The following is a 12,980-nucleotide window of genomic DNA, read 5'->3' on the forward strand; positions in this document are numbered from 1 at the left end:
TTTCGTCCTGCACCATTAACAGGACCGAAAAAGAAGATATGGGATGACATTCTGACAAAGTGAGTGCATTTCACAGGCATTAAACCCGCATTTGTCTTATGAAGAAATTGTTTTGTTTGTAAGTGATAGATCTATGCCATTTAGAGTTACCGCGCGTGTTGTTATGCGGAAGTAAACAAATAATGATGCAAGTTGACTGTACTTGAATTTGCAAGAGGCTGACTACAGTATACTTCTTTGATAGTGCGATATTTGAAAAGGTGGGAATTATTTGTATTTCTATGGATCTGATATATTTGTGAGTTCAAAAGAAACATTAAGTGCGTATATGCACACAAATGTCGCGGATTTTATACTACCACTATCCTCACATTTTGTATCTGCTTAATCAATTGTTGAGAATAACAGACAGTTAAGGAAATTGTCAAACATACACTGTGACATCTAGCAAAACATATCCTATAATTTTGAAATAATTATTGTTTACAGGATCAACGCCAATCACATAGAGGTAAGGACCGTGCATCAGCTAAAGAAAAAATGGCAGGACCTCAAATAATTTTATAACATACTTAGAAAAAAGCTTAAATTGACTATATTTCTACTGACATAGGAGAAACATTTATGCGAAATACTGATAACATTTTCCATGTTTTATGGTTCATGAATTAAGTATGTTCTTCATTGTTTTGTGAGTTTGATTCCTCCTTTTCAGATCGAATGAATTGCTGGTGGATTTGATCTGTAGGAAAATATTTTCAATTCATTCCACTTAAAAGTGCTGATTAAAGAATAGTGACTGTTGTTCATAAATTGGCTTCCATCTATGTGTTCTCTGTCCATAGTGTTGTGACAGCATCATCCCTTTGTTGTCAACACCTACCTATGTTATCCCACTCATGTATGCAATTGTTGTTACTGTTAATCCTCCACCTACTATTATATATTCTGTACTATGTCCCTCATTCAGTCTTGCTTGACAATGGTATAAGGATCTAAACCGAAACTTCGCTTTTCACAGTATTAAAGAAGTTGTTATCCATAAAATTGTGTCTATCGTGTGGGGTAGTGTTTAGACAAATAACAAGGGGAAACTTTTGGAAAATTTCCCTTCCAACAATGACTTATATATCTATAACGATGGTTCAAACACATCTACATCCCGGTACAGGTACCTACTCTGCTCTGGATTTAGCAGTTACAGTTTCTGTTGTATTAAACGAGTTTAAATGGTCCGTCCACGAAGACCTCTGTTGCAGTGATCATTTCCCAACCATTTTAAGACCCGCCTTACATTTAGATGTTCCTCCTTCAACAAGATGGAACTTTACTATACTAAGGCCAATTGGCCTTTATATGAAATGCTTGCATCCAATAAATTAACACCTGATCTGTTTCTTGACGCTACTGACCCTGTGCAATTATTTCCTGATGAATTAAACAAAATCGCTGACAAATGTATTCCTAAGTCCTCTACAAATCCACACATCCGTAAACCATGGTGTAACAATGACTGCAAACAGGCTAGGAAGGCACGGAAAAAGGCTGGGCACTATTTCCGTCGCCATCACAAGGTCCATAATTTGATTAAAAATATAGAATCGTAAATGTTAAAGCCAGGCGTAATATTCTCAGGTTGTCGTATCAGCTGAGAACTGCATAACGAACGCTGGGTTTGGTTTATCACTGTTTACTGATATACTAAGAGACGTCTGTACAGGCTGACGGCTTCCTGGGACTCACGCCGCGCATGCGTATAGATGTATAATGCTGATAGTATCCTGACGGATAATTATGGATCATATATTATTATAGGTATATTAATGTCAATCTGTTACATCCCTCTTCTTCAAGATATCTTCACAGGGAGTAACAAATTTCAGCTTAATCACTTTGTAACTTTTAAGACAACTCTAACTTTATCGTCAACTTGTAAATTATCAACATCAACTTTAAACAGTTACTCTGGATCTTAGAGTATCAACACAGTCACAGATTTAATTTATCAGGTCTGCGAATAGCTCTGCCTGATCTGGTTTGATACTGATATCCATCACAATCACTGACACTGTCACTTAATGTCATTGGAACACATCTCTCACATGGTCTTCTACATTGTGGGGTTCTATCAGGAACTCTTTTGTTGTTCAGCTAGTTCTTGTTTCCTGTGTCAGCTATTACTTCTCTGTGTTCATTTGGTGTTAAAAGTCTCATTATGTCTATTAGTTTCTTCTTCTCTAAAGGTTACCTTCTTTCTTGGAGAAATTAAGTCTAAGATGTGTCGTCGATTTCTTCTTAATACATGACCATTTGGAGTTTCAATTAAGTATGACCTTGGCTCTGTGCACTTCTGCTTGACAGTACCTGGAGTCCACAGTCCTGTTGTTTGATCTTGAATACGGACTCTCTGTCCAGTTGCTAATGGTGGCAAGTCGTGGGCTTGCCTGTCATGATGCATTCTCTGTGAGTCTTGACACATTTTCAGGTTAGCTTGGATGTTGTCTCTGTCATGTTTGTTGTTGTGCATCTTGCATGGTAGGTTACTCTTCAATCTTCTACCGCTGAGTAATTCTCCTGGTGATGGCAGGTAAATATCTATAGGTGTGGTCCTTAGACACAGCAGCGCCATATCAGGATCTATATGGTCTTCTTTAGACTTTATTAGGGTACTCTTCACAGTCTTGATAGACCTTTCTATGAAGCCATATGACTGGGGGTAATGGGGTGAACTGGTTGTGTGGTCGAAACACCACTCTTCAGCAAACTTTCTGTAATCTTTGCTATCAAAGTATCTGCCATTATCGCTGATTATTTTGTCTGGTACTCCATGTTCTGCAAATATACTCTTAGTAGCTGTGATTACGGCAATACTTGTGCAGGGCTTTGGTAACTTTCTTATGACCGGAAACTTTGAGTAGTAGTCTGTGACGATAAGAAATCGTTGTTATCATAATGAAATAGGTCTGTACCTACTATCTGCCATGGTCTTGTTGGGATCTCATGAGGCATCAGGGTTTCTTTAGCTTGTGAGTCTTGATGGCTTTGGCATGTAGGGCATGATTTTACAGCTTGATCAATATCTTTGTTTATTCCATCCCAGAATACACATAATCTGGCTCTCAACTTGCACTTGGTTGCACCTTGGTGACCTGCATGTATCTTCTGTAGTACGTCATGTTGCATTTCGTGGAGAATTATGACTTTCTGTCTCCTTTAAGGATGAGGCCATCTTCAGCTGATAATTCATCTCTGTAACAACAGTACGGGCGGATTGGTCCTGGCATTTCTTTGATTGTGCTAGGCCATCCTTCAACAATCATGTCACGAAGTTCGGTGAGCGTTTGGTCTTGACTTGTGCATGACTTTAGCATTGTTAGCTTGTCTGATGAAAACTGTATTAGGCTAACCTTGATGTCCAAGTGAATTTCTCTTGTATTCTTATTGTTTGGTAGTCTTGATAGCCCATCAGCCAGGGTCATTTCGTTTCCTGGTCTGTATCTGATTTTGACATCATAGTTTTGGAGACGTAGAAGCATTCTCTGTAATCTTGGTGGGGCTGCAGTCAAGTTCTTCAGCTTGATTATTTCTAAGGGTTTGTGGTCTGTCTCTATAATAAATGGCTTTCCATACACATATGTATGGAATCTTTCACATCCAAATACAACTACCAATAATTCCCTTGCAACGTTGGCATATCGTTGTTCAGTGTCAGCCAGACTCTTTGATGCGAATGCTATTGGTTTTCCGTCTTGTGTTAATGCTGCTCCAAGTCCGCTTAAGGATGCATCAACTTGGATCACTGTCTCTTTGCTTGGATCAAAGTAGCTCAGGGTGCCTTCTTCGGATATGAGAGATTTGATTCTCTCGAAGTCTTTGTCATGGGATTCGGACCAGCAGAATTCTGAGTCCTTCTTGATTAAGTCACGAAGTGAAGCTGTGTGTTGTGACAATTTTGGTACAAATGGTCCCATATAATTTACTATGCCAAGGCATTCTTGTAGTTCTTTTGGGGTCTGTGGTGTCTGCTGCTCAGGAGCATTGTCTTCCGTTTTCTTGTCAATGGCACAGTTTATGGTTATCAGTTTCATATTTTTACAGTCTTTCAATCCTAAGATTGCTGGGCCATCAGTTTCTGCTACGTAGAACTTGGCATGCATTCAGCTTCATGTAGCGACATGGTAATGTGATCATTCCATACTGTGGAATCCTTGTTCCGTTATATGCTGTGAGGATTGTTCCAGGTTTTGCTTGTACTGATCCAGGTATAGGGTATCCTACTGTATCTATTTTCTCTGGGAACATGCGTCTGAATGTCCGCAGTGGAAGAATATTTCCTTGTGCACCTGTGTCCACTTTTACTTTCAATTCTGTCTTTATTTCTTTTCTTCTATTAACAAGTTCAATGTCCAGTCTTGCAAATACTTCGTCTCTGTTATCTTCAGTGTTCACTGACGAGATTCTGATTTCTTCAAAGCAGAAGTTTTCAAATTCTTCACTAAGTTCAGCATAGTCATCAGTGCATTCATTTCCGACTGCATCAACATTTCTTCTTTTGTAATGATAATCTTTTCCAAACTTATCAATGTCTTCCACGTCCTCTGCCTCTCTGTGATCCTCTGTATTTTGATCTACAAACATACTTCCAGTGATTCTTGCCTCCACAATTAGAACAAGTTGTTCCTATGGCAGGGCATTTCTGTTTGATGTGGTGCGATCCTCCGCATGATCCACATTGCTGTCTATCTCTCTGTATGGCATGAATTCCATTCTGTTGAGTGTGAACATCCTGTAACTGTGCCATGTGCTGAATTAATGCTTCATGAGTACGTCCACATTTCAATGGCATTTTCTAATGTAAGGGTATGTTCCTTCCCTAGCAATTCCTTCTGTAATTCAGGATACCTAGTGCCAACTATTAACTGTTCAATAAACCTCTCACCAAACTCTGCTTCTGTAAATCTGCTCTTGAATGCTTGTAGTTTACTTCTTGTTACAAAATCATCAATACTCTCATTTTCTCCTTGTCTGTATTTCTGTAGATAAAATCGTTGAACACGAAAGTGTATCTTAGGGTCTATCTGACTATGAAATTTGTTACAAACTATTTCTGGATTATTCTTTTCTTCTTCTGACAAACACCATGAGTTGAACATCTTCAAACCTTCATCATCGGTATACAGTAAAATATAGTCAACTTGTTTTTCAACTTTGGTTTCTTTCACGGAAAAATAAAGTTCACATTTCTGACGAAATAATCCGAAAGCTCCCACTTAGTCTGGGTTAGACCAGTCCATCTTAGGTCCAGAATCTATATTGTTGTCAATGATCAAGTCAAAAGTTCCAAAGGTTATAAAATGTCACTATTATGAAGTTTCCCGATGAATATGTGTGTTTGTTTACATTTTCCGGAAGAAGAACTTACGAGTATGTCCGGTACGTCATATCCGGCAATCTTGTGATGTCATTTTACTCTGATTCTTGTTACTTTTCGCGGGTTTTTCAACCAAAGTTCTGAGATATCATGAAAGTTCCAATAATGTCAAATAATACATCTTCAATTCAAGAAAAGTGTTCCCAATAATCCAGTTCCAATAAACGATGATAGTTGTTATGAGAAGTATTCACATACACCAGTAGATTGAATGATTTTGATTACAGTTCCGATGACAGATTCTTCAAAATGGCGGTGCGTCGTTAGTGACGACAGTTTATGTTCAGAGCACATACATTTCTGACTTACTGCGATGCAGTGTTATTCCAATCCATGAATATCCTTATGAATGCCTAAGAATATAATTATTCTGAGGACTGACCGCCTCCATGGTCTATTGGTAGAGCGTCCGACCGGAGAGCAGATCTGATGGTCCGGGGTTCGATCCCCGGCCGCATAGTACCAAAAGACAATAAAAGATTGTACTTGTTTTTACCCTGTCTGGCGCTCGGCATAAAGGGGCTGAAAACAAGGACTGGTCGGCTCAGGGTCAGTATACAGTGTCTGAGTGGGGTATTCATGTTAAAATGCCGCATGGTATCTCAGTGTGCTACCGCAATTAATCGGCATCAGTCCGGACTAGTACAAGCAGCCACACACACACACGTGCATGCACATCGCTATCTAAGTGCAATAATTTTGGACGCGACGTTAAATCCCATTTCACCTCACCTATTCTGAGGACATCAAAAACATTAATGATAAACAATGTATTTGAATTTAGTTTATACAAACATTTGTCACGAATGTAGTCAATAAACATATATTTTAATGCAACTACAGATATACACGTATAACATACTATGTTTTGTTTAACAATCTCCATGATGTTAATGTAACCATATACTTATCTTTTGATACATATTTGTCAAGACATCATCCTGATACAGAAATCCCACACTTGACAGATACGTTGCAATTAAATGTGTATAATCTTATAATCATTTTGGCCCTTGACAGTATATTAGATATCAGAACTATTTATAGTCTTCTTTTACTTAGGGGCTCATCACTGAGTCGATCATGCTGGTCTAAACCATGCACATTTTGCTATGTCGCACAAACATTTGCTGTTCGCGTAGTCAATATTTGGCTATCAACTTAAATATGTTTGAATAAACGTTATATTTGTGCTGTGACCACATGGTGGGCATATGTGTGTGTTGTAGAAAGGGTGGTAACAATATGTCAGAGTGTGAGGCCAACAGACAAGCCGTTGTCCAGGTCAATGCCATTGATCCTACAAGTGCGTTTTAGGGGCGTAAATGTATGACCTTCGCGAACACCTGGCTCATCTGCCAGTAGTTTTCACGGCTCTTTTGCCTTTGACGCTCAATGGAATATTTTCGGCGGATAATCGAAACTGGTTATCCTCTTTCATATCTGCCTGGATGAATATGCATTTGTTTTTTGTTCAAAAACGGAATATTTGTATACCAACTGTCCGTGTTATATATATTTACTTACCTATATTTGGGGAGAATATTAACCGAGAGGAAACAATTTTTTTCAAAACTACTGCCTTACGTTTCATCACAGACTATCCCAAACTCCGTGAAAGCGAAAATATAAAAGTAAATATAATTTACACATTTCAATTTCAATTTCCTTATTCAACGTACTGAGGAGGCCACAGGCCTATAGTACAATCATGATTACAGGAGCAATTGGTACAATCATTTAAGTTCCAAACTTGATTTTCTTTGTATAAAAGCATGATATATGTACATAGAAAGATTTCTTATGGTTTCGATGTTGCTAGTGGTCAGTAATAGTTTAAACTTAAATGTACAATGGTTTATATGAAAATATTTTGGTAAATATACTTTTCTTAGTTCATCATAATGCGGACATACTAGTAAAAAGTGATACTCGTCCTCAATTAATCCTAGGTCACATAGTGGACAGAGTCTATTTTCTCTCGGAATATTTTGATATCTACCTTTTTCAATTAATAGATCGTGTGATGAACATCGGAACCTTGCAAGTGCTACCCTAAATTTTCTAAGGCTAACACTGAAAAGGTATTGCTCTGCAATGATATATGACTTGAAACTGCTATATAACAGGGACTTTGGTGAACGCGTTAGAGTTGCATTCCATGACTGAAAATATAAATCTTTTAATCTTTGTGTTATAGCATTTATGAACAACTTCGGATAAGCAATATGTTCTAATTTAAAACTGTAACCAAAACCACAATTATTCAGCAGGTTCCTTAAGTCGGTTACCCAATTTGTTTTGCCATTGCTATCATACAAACACATCATATTGTAACATTTCTTAGGGAATCTTGAGGAGGGCATATTAAGTAGTCTTATCCAATATTTTATTATTTTCAGACGTGCTTCTATACACAAAGGGACTCGTCCACATTCACCATAAACCATCACGTTTGGGGTATTCATTTTAACTCCTACATATTTCTTACAAGCATATAAATGAACTTTTTCCAGAGCATCTATTTGTGTAAATCCCCAAATTTCTGCCCCATATAAAAGAATGGGTTTAATTTTCGTGTCAAATATTTTGAAGTATATTCTATAGTTTACAGCCCCAACATTTTTTAAACTACTGAACATGCCCAACAATATTTTCTTTCCCTGTACAGCAGCATTATTTCCGTGTGTATTCCATGCCAACGTATTGGAAAAATACACACCTAAATATTTATAACCCTTAACTACTTCTAAACACTGACCTTTAAATAACCACTTTTCAAACCTTGATAATTTGCCACCTTTTTTGAAAACAACGACTTTTGTCTTATTTGTATTAATTTTCAAATTAAACTTATCACAATGAACTTCTAATTCTGCTATTTGTTTCTGCAATCCTTTCACCGTACTAGAAAACATGATAATGTCATCAGCAAATAACAGAAGGAAAAGCTTGACAATGTCTGGATGAAGTTGTATACCATCTGTACAGTTCTGATGAACAGCTGTAGCTAGTTCATTAATAAAGAAGACAAACAAAAAAGGGCTAAGTATACATCCCTGGCGTACACCAATGCTGCAGTCAAAAGCGGTGGACATTACACCGTTATTTCTTATACATGCTTTTACATTTTTATATATGCTACACAATAGTTTTACCATTTTACTGCTCAGGCCATGCTTGGTAAATAACATCCATAATTTACTTCTATCCACAGAATCAAAAGCTTTAGAGAAATCAACAAATAAAACGTAAAATGTGCCCCCTTTGCTTGATATATAGCGCTGAATGAGACTATACAAAATAAAAATATTGTCCGTGGTTGAGTATCCTTCCCTAAATCCTGCTTGTGCCTCAGTGATTTTATCTGTAGCGTTGGACCAAAAAACTAGTCTTTTATTGATGATATACAAGCAAACTTTACTAAATATACTAAGAAGTGTAATACCTCGATAATTGTCAGTCATATTTGGGTCACCATTCTTGAATAGGGGTATGATAATACCAACATCCCAACATTTAGGAAAGTAAGATTTTTCAAGCATTAAATTAAACATTACCAGTAGGTATGGCGTTAATAAATCTTCAGCGTGTTTGAAAAACTCCGGGATAAGGTTATCTATTCCTGCAGATTTATTATTTTTAAGATGCCGAATGCTTACTTTTATCTCATCTTCTGAAATTGGTAAATCTAAGATATCCCTTGTAATATCATTCTCAACAGTATTTTCCAAAACTGACTCGAAATAATTATGAAAATCATTAACATCTGAGCCATTCTCTTCTGATCTATCGTCAAATAATCCCTTAAAATGATTAAACCAGTCTTCCAATTTTATCGTATTAAACGTATAGTAAGTACATTTTAAACTTTTTAACACTTCCCAAAACTTTTTGGGGTTATCGATGGAGTTTTCTAATAGTTTTAATTTCTCTCCGTTATATGCTTCTTTTCGTTTACGACAAACTGCCTTATATTTATTCCGTGCGAAGTTATACTCTTGCAAAGACTGGGTGTCCTTAAGTGTCCTGAATTTATTTAATGCCCTACATCTTTCCTTTTTGTAGAGTTCACATTCAAAATCATACCAAGGTTTGCTAGTTTTTGGAGTACCACAAACAAGTTTCCGCATTCCTTCTGCTGCCGTACACAAAGCCCGGGATAAACAATTAATACTTTCATCTATGTTTGTAAAGGCTACATCTATGGATTCCTCCAACAAATTTTGAACCCTATCTGATTGTAAATTATCGCAAAAGGAGTTTTTCTTAGTGCTGTCCCACTTAAACTTATAGCTCAAATCTTTGGAATTACTATCAGCGTGGCGTTCACTGTGATAAAGCGCTCGTAAAGATAAATTAAGTGGAAGGTGTGATGATTCTGCTCGCGAAAGAACAGCAACCTTTTGCAATTTGGAAAAAGCTCTTGGGAGCATAAAACGTAATCTATTAAGCTGGCCCCATTATGTCCAATGAAAGTATAGTCACCAACTCCCTGATCATCATCACATCTTCCGTTCATTATGTGAACATTTAATACAGCACATAGATTTAACAAACATCTGCCAAAATTATTGACACACTTATCCACTGAATATCTTTTCAGTGAGAATTTATCTAACAAAAAATCCCCAAAACAACCGTCATTACCTTCAACATACTCAATAATATCATCCTCTATAAAAATCATCCTCTGTTCCCGTCCTGGCGTTAAAATCGCCACCAATAAACATATATACATCATTATATTTCATTAGAACCTCAAGAAGCTTCTCTTGTAGGTATATTACACCATTCTTATACTGTCTTAACAGATTAGAATACCAGTTTGATCCCTCTGGATGTATATAAACACAAGAGTATAAAATATCTTTTTTAAGTCCAAAGAGCTGTTTGTCCAATAAGAGTAAAATTCCACTGTCAAACACCTCTATATCCTTGACATAAGCAGATAGATTCTTTTTAACAAGTACTATAACACCTCCAGAACATCTGCCCGTTGCCGATATCTTTTCAGCTTCTTTTACATATATCATAAATTCCGAAAAAAATGAATACAAATCAAAATCTTTCATCCATGTTTCAGTTAAACCAATGATATCACATGATTTAATAAAATCAATAAAGTCAGAGTCATCAATTTTGGAATAGAGTCCTGACACATTCCAGAATAAAAACTCCACCTGTGCGTGAGTTTTAGTGAGAGGCGTTGAACGAAGTTTCGTACAATCACGAAGGCCCTGGCCGCACCCCTATCTGTATCTACTGTTCCTGTCTACGGGCCTGTTTCTGTCTCTTAATTTACGGTCAGACAGTTTCTTCGTTTCATTTCCCGACTGTCTCTTGTCATCATATACACGATCCCTGCGCCAATCAGAATCCTTGTCTCTGCCTAAGTCTCTATGCACTGCGCTCTCTGTTGTATTGCTCCTCTCTGACACTGGTGTACTCTGCATATGGTTTTCATCTCGTTCTGTGTATCTCTCTGATTCCTGACTCATTTCTGTCTCGGGGACAGATATATGACCACTCTGTCTTTTTCCTCTAAATTTACACATGAAAATGTTTAGTTTTGTTTAACACCGCTTTCAGCAATATTTAAGCTATAACGCTATATCCAATCCCAGGATATCCACGGGTAACAATAAATGGAAACAAAAGCATAATCGTCCATACATTGTTTTCGGTGATTAGGTTTCTGTGAAACGCTGGCACAGTAACTTCCAATCACTCTCAAACCGCTTACCCCTACTACAGCCATCCAATCTGTGGTGTTTAGATAGTTTAGACTTTTATTCAATTTTCTATTCGCTATTCAACCACTCCACTTGGGTAGGTAGATCAAATTTTGATATTAGTTTAGGTTTCATTTCAATATCAACACCTCTCCAACCAAATAACTAAATAAACACAATGATACCTCAACAAAGCTACAAAAGCTCGGAGTATTTATTCCCCGACTTGCAAATTACGAACGGTACTGCAGTTCAAGAAATAAACCATTTTTACACATACTAAAAATTAATGATTACCAGACAAAAAAGATAACTGTTATTGGAAGTTACTTTTATTAGCTCCATATTTGTTTACGCGTTCAATTTGTTCACGCCGGACTAAATTCAAAAACTTGATCTCCTCTTTACCAAGCAAGTCACAATCATACAGCGTGATGTTAAAGTCACCATGCCAGTCATTTGCCCCGAATGACAGCAGTTTTGTCGTGGTATTCCTTGCATTACAAAGCTCCGTGACTTTGGAGTTTATACCTTTGAAGTATTGAAGCTCGTTGTGAAAATCTGGCCCTTCTGACACAATCTGTTCCTCAAGTCTTGTAAGATAATGATCATACAGAATACGATCAAGAGCGAGAAAAGGTTTGATATCCTCGGAGCTAGCATTCATTGCGACAGCTCTGTGTTCATGCGCATTTATTGTTAGAAATATCACATCTTCCATGGACCACTTTAGTAACCTACGCAAGAGCACCAGTGACTCGTAAAACATCTCCGACACCATAACAAAGTAGAACTGCTGATCAAGTGTTTCTAGATACGTTTTGAACTTTGAAATGTTTCTATAGTCCTTGGTAGGAAAGCCAAAATCCCTTGCCATATTGTTATTAGTAGAGGATCTATCTCCCCACTTTGATTCAAAGGCTGCGATATCATCGAGGTAGGTTTGGAACGGGTCCAAACCTCCAACCTGCCTCAAGATCGGATAGTGTAATAAGTTCCGGTAATAATTAAACGCCGAGTGCATTCTTTTAAAAGGTTCTCGAACTATGGCTATATACATGGTGTCTGGTGGAAGGAAACGAGAGAATTGTTTTTTGTTGAATCTACGAACATGGTTGCAAAGAATATCATACCCGGACATGGCGGGTGGAGGGACAAGTGATATAACTCCTTTTGGTTGAATCATAGATATGTAGTGTCCTTTAGTGGGAAGTACAAAGTTAAGTCCCCTTTTATAACCGAACCTATAAAAGATATTTAGCATGGTGGAACTGGCACATTTGTGGACCTTCAAGAAAGCAATATGGCGAACTTCTGACGAATATCGACTATGGTCTTGGTGGTCATCTCCTGCTATCTTCTTCGGTTTCGCGTCACTTTCACTAGCTGATGCACCGTGTGTGATAGTACTGGTTCCTTGGTTCCGGATATAATAGTTGGTGTCAGACGTTGGAATGTTGATATTCTTTTTAAATGCTTCTCCGACATTACTGTAGGTTACACTGACAACAACGATGACGGCAACAATGGAAGCTTGGAGAAACATCATGAAACATTGATAACGTCGTATCATCTTACAGTCATGTTATGTCATGTATTTATGAGGACAGAGTGGTGACGAGATAGAGAGATATATTATACTCGCGATCGTGTCTCGGGATTAGGGATATAGGTTTGGGCTAAGTCCTTCCGCCCGTCCCACATAGTGGGCACAATATTTTTCGGAAACAGTTTGATCGGATACATGGATGATATTTTGCATACATCCTTAAGGTATAGCAATGTAGCTGAAGTTCGGATGCTAGCTTTCAGAA

The sequence above is a fragment of the Haliotis rufescens genome, unplaced genomic scaffold (genome assembly GCF_023055435.1).
Source record: "Haliotis rufescens isolate VD_foot unplaced genomic scaffold, xgHalRufe1.0.p SCAF_16, whole genome shotgun sequence".
Taxonomy (NCBI): Eukaryota; Metazoa; Mollusca; class Gastropoda; order Lepetellida; family Haliotidae; genus Haliotis; species Haliotis rufescens.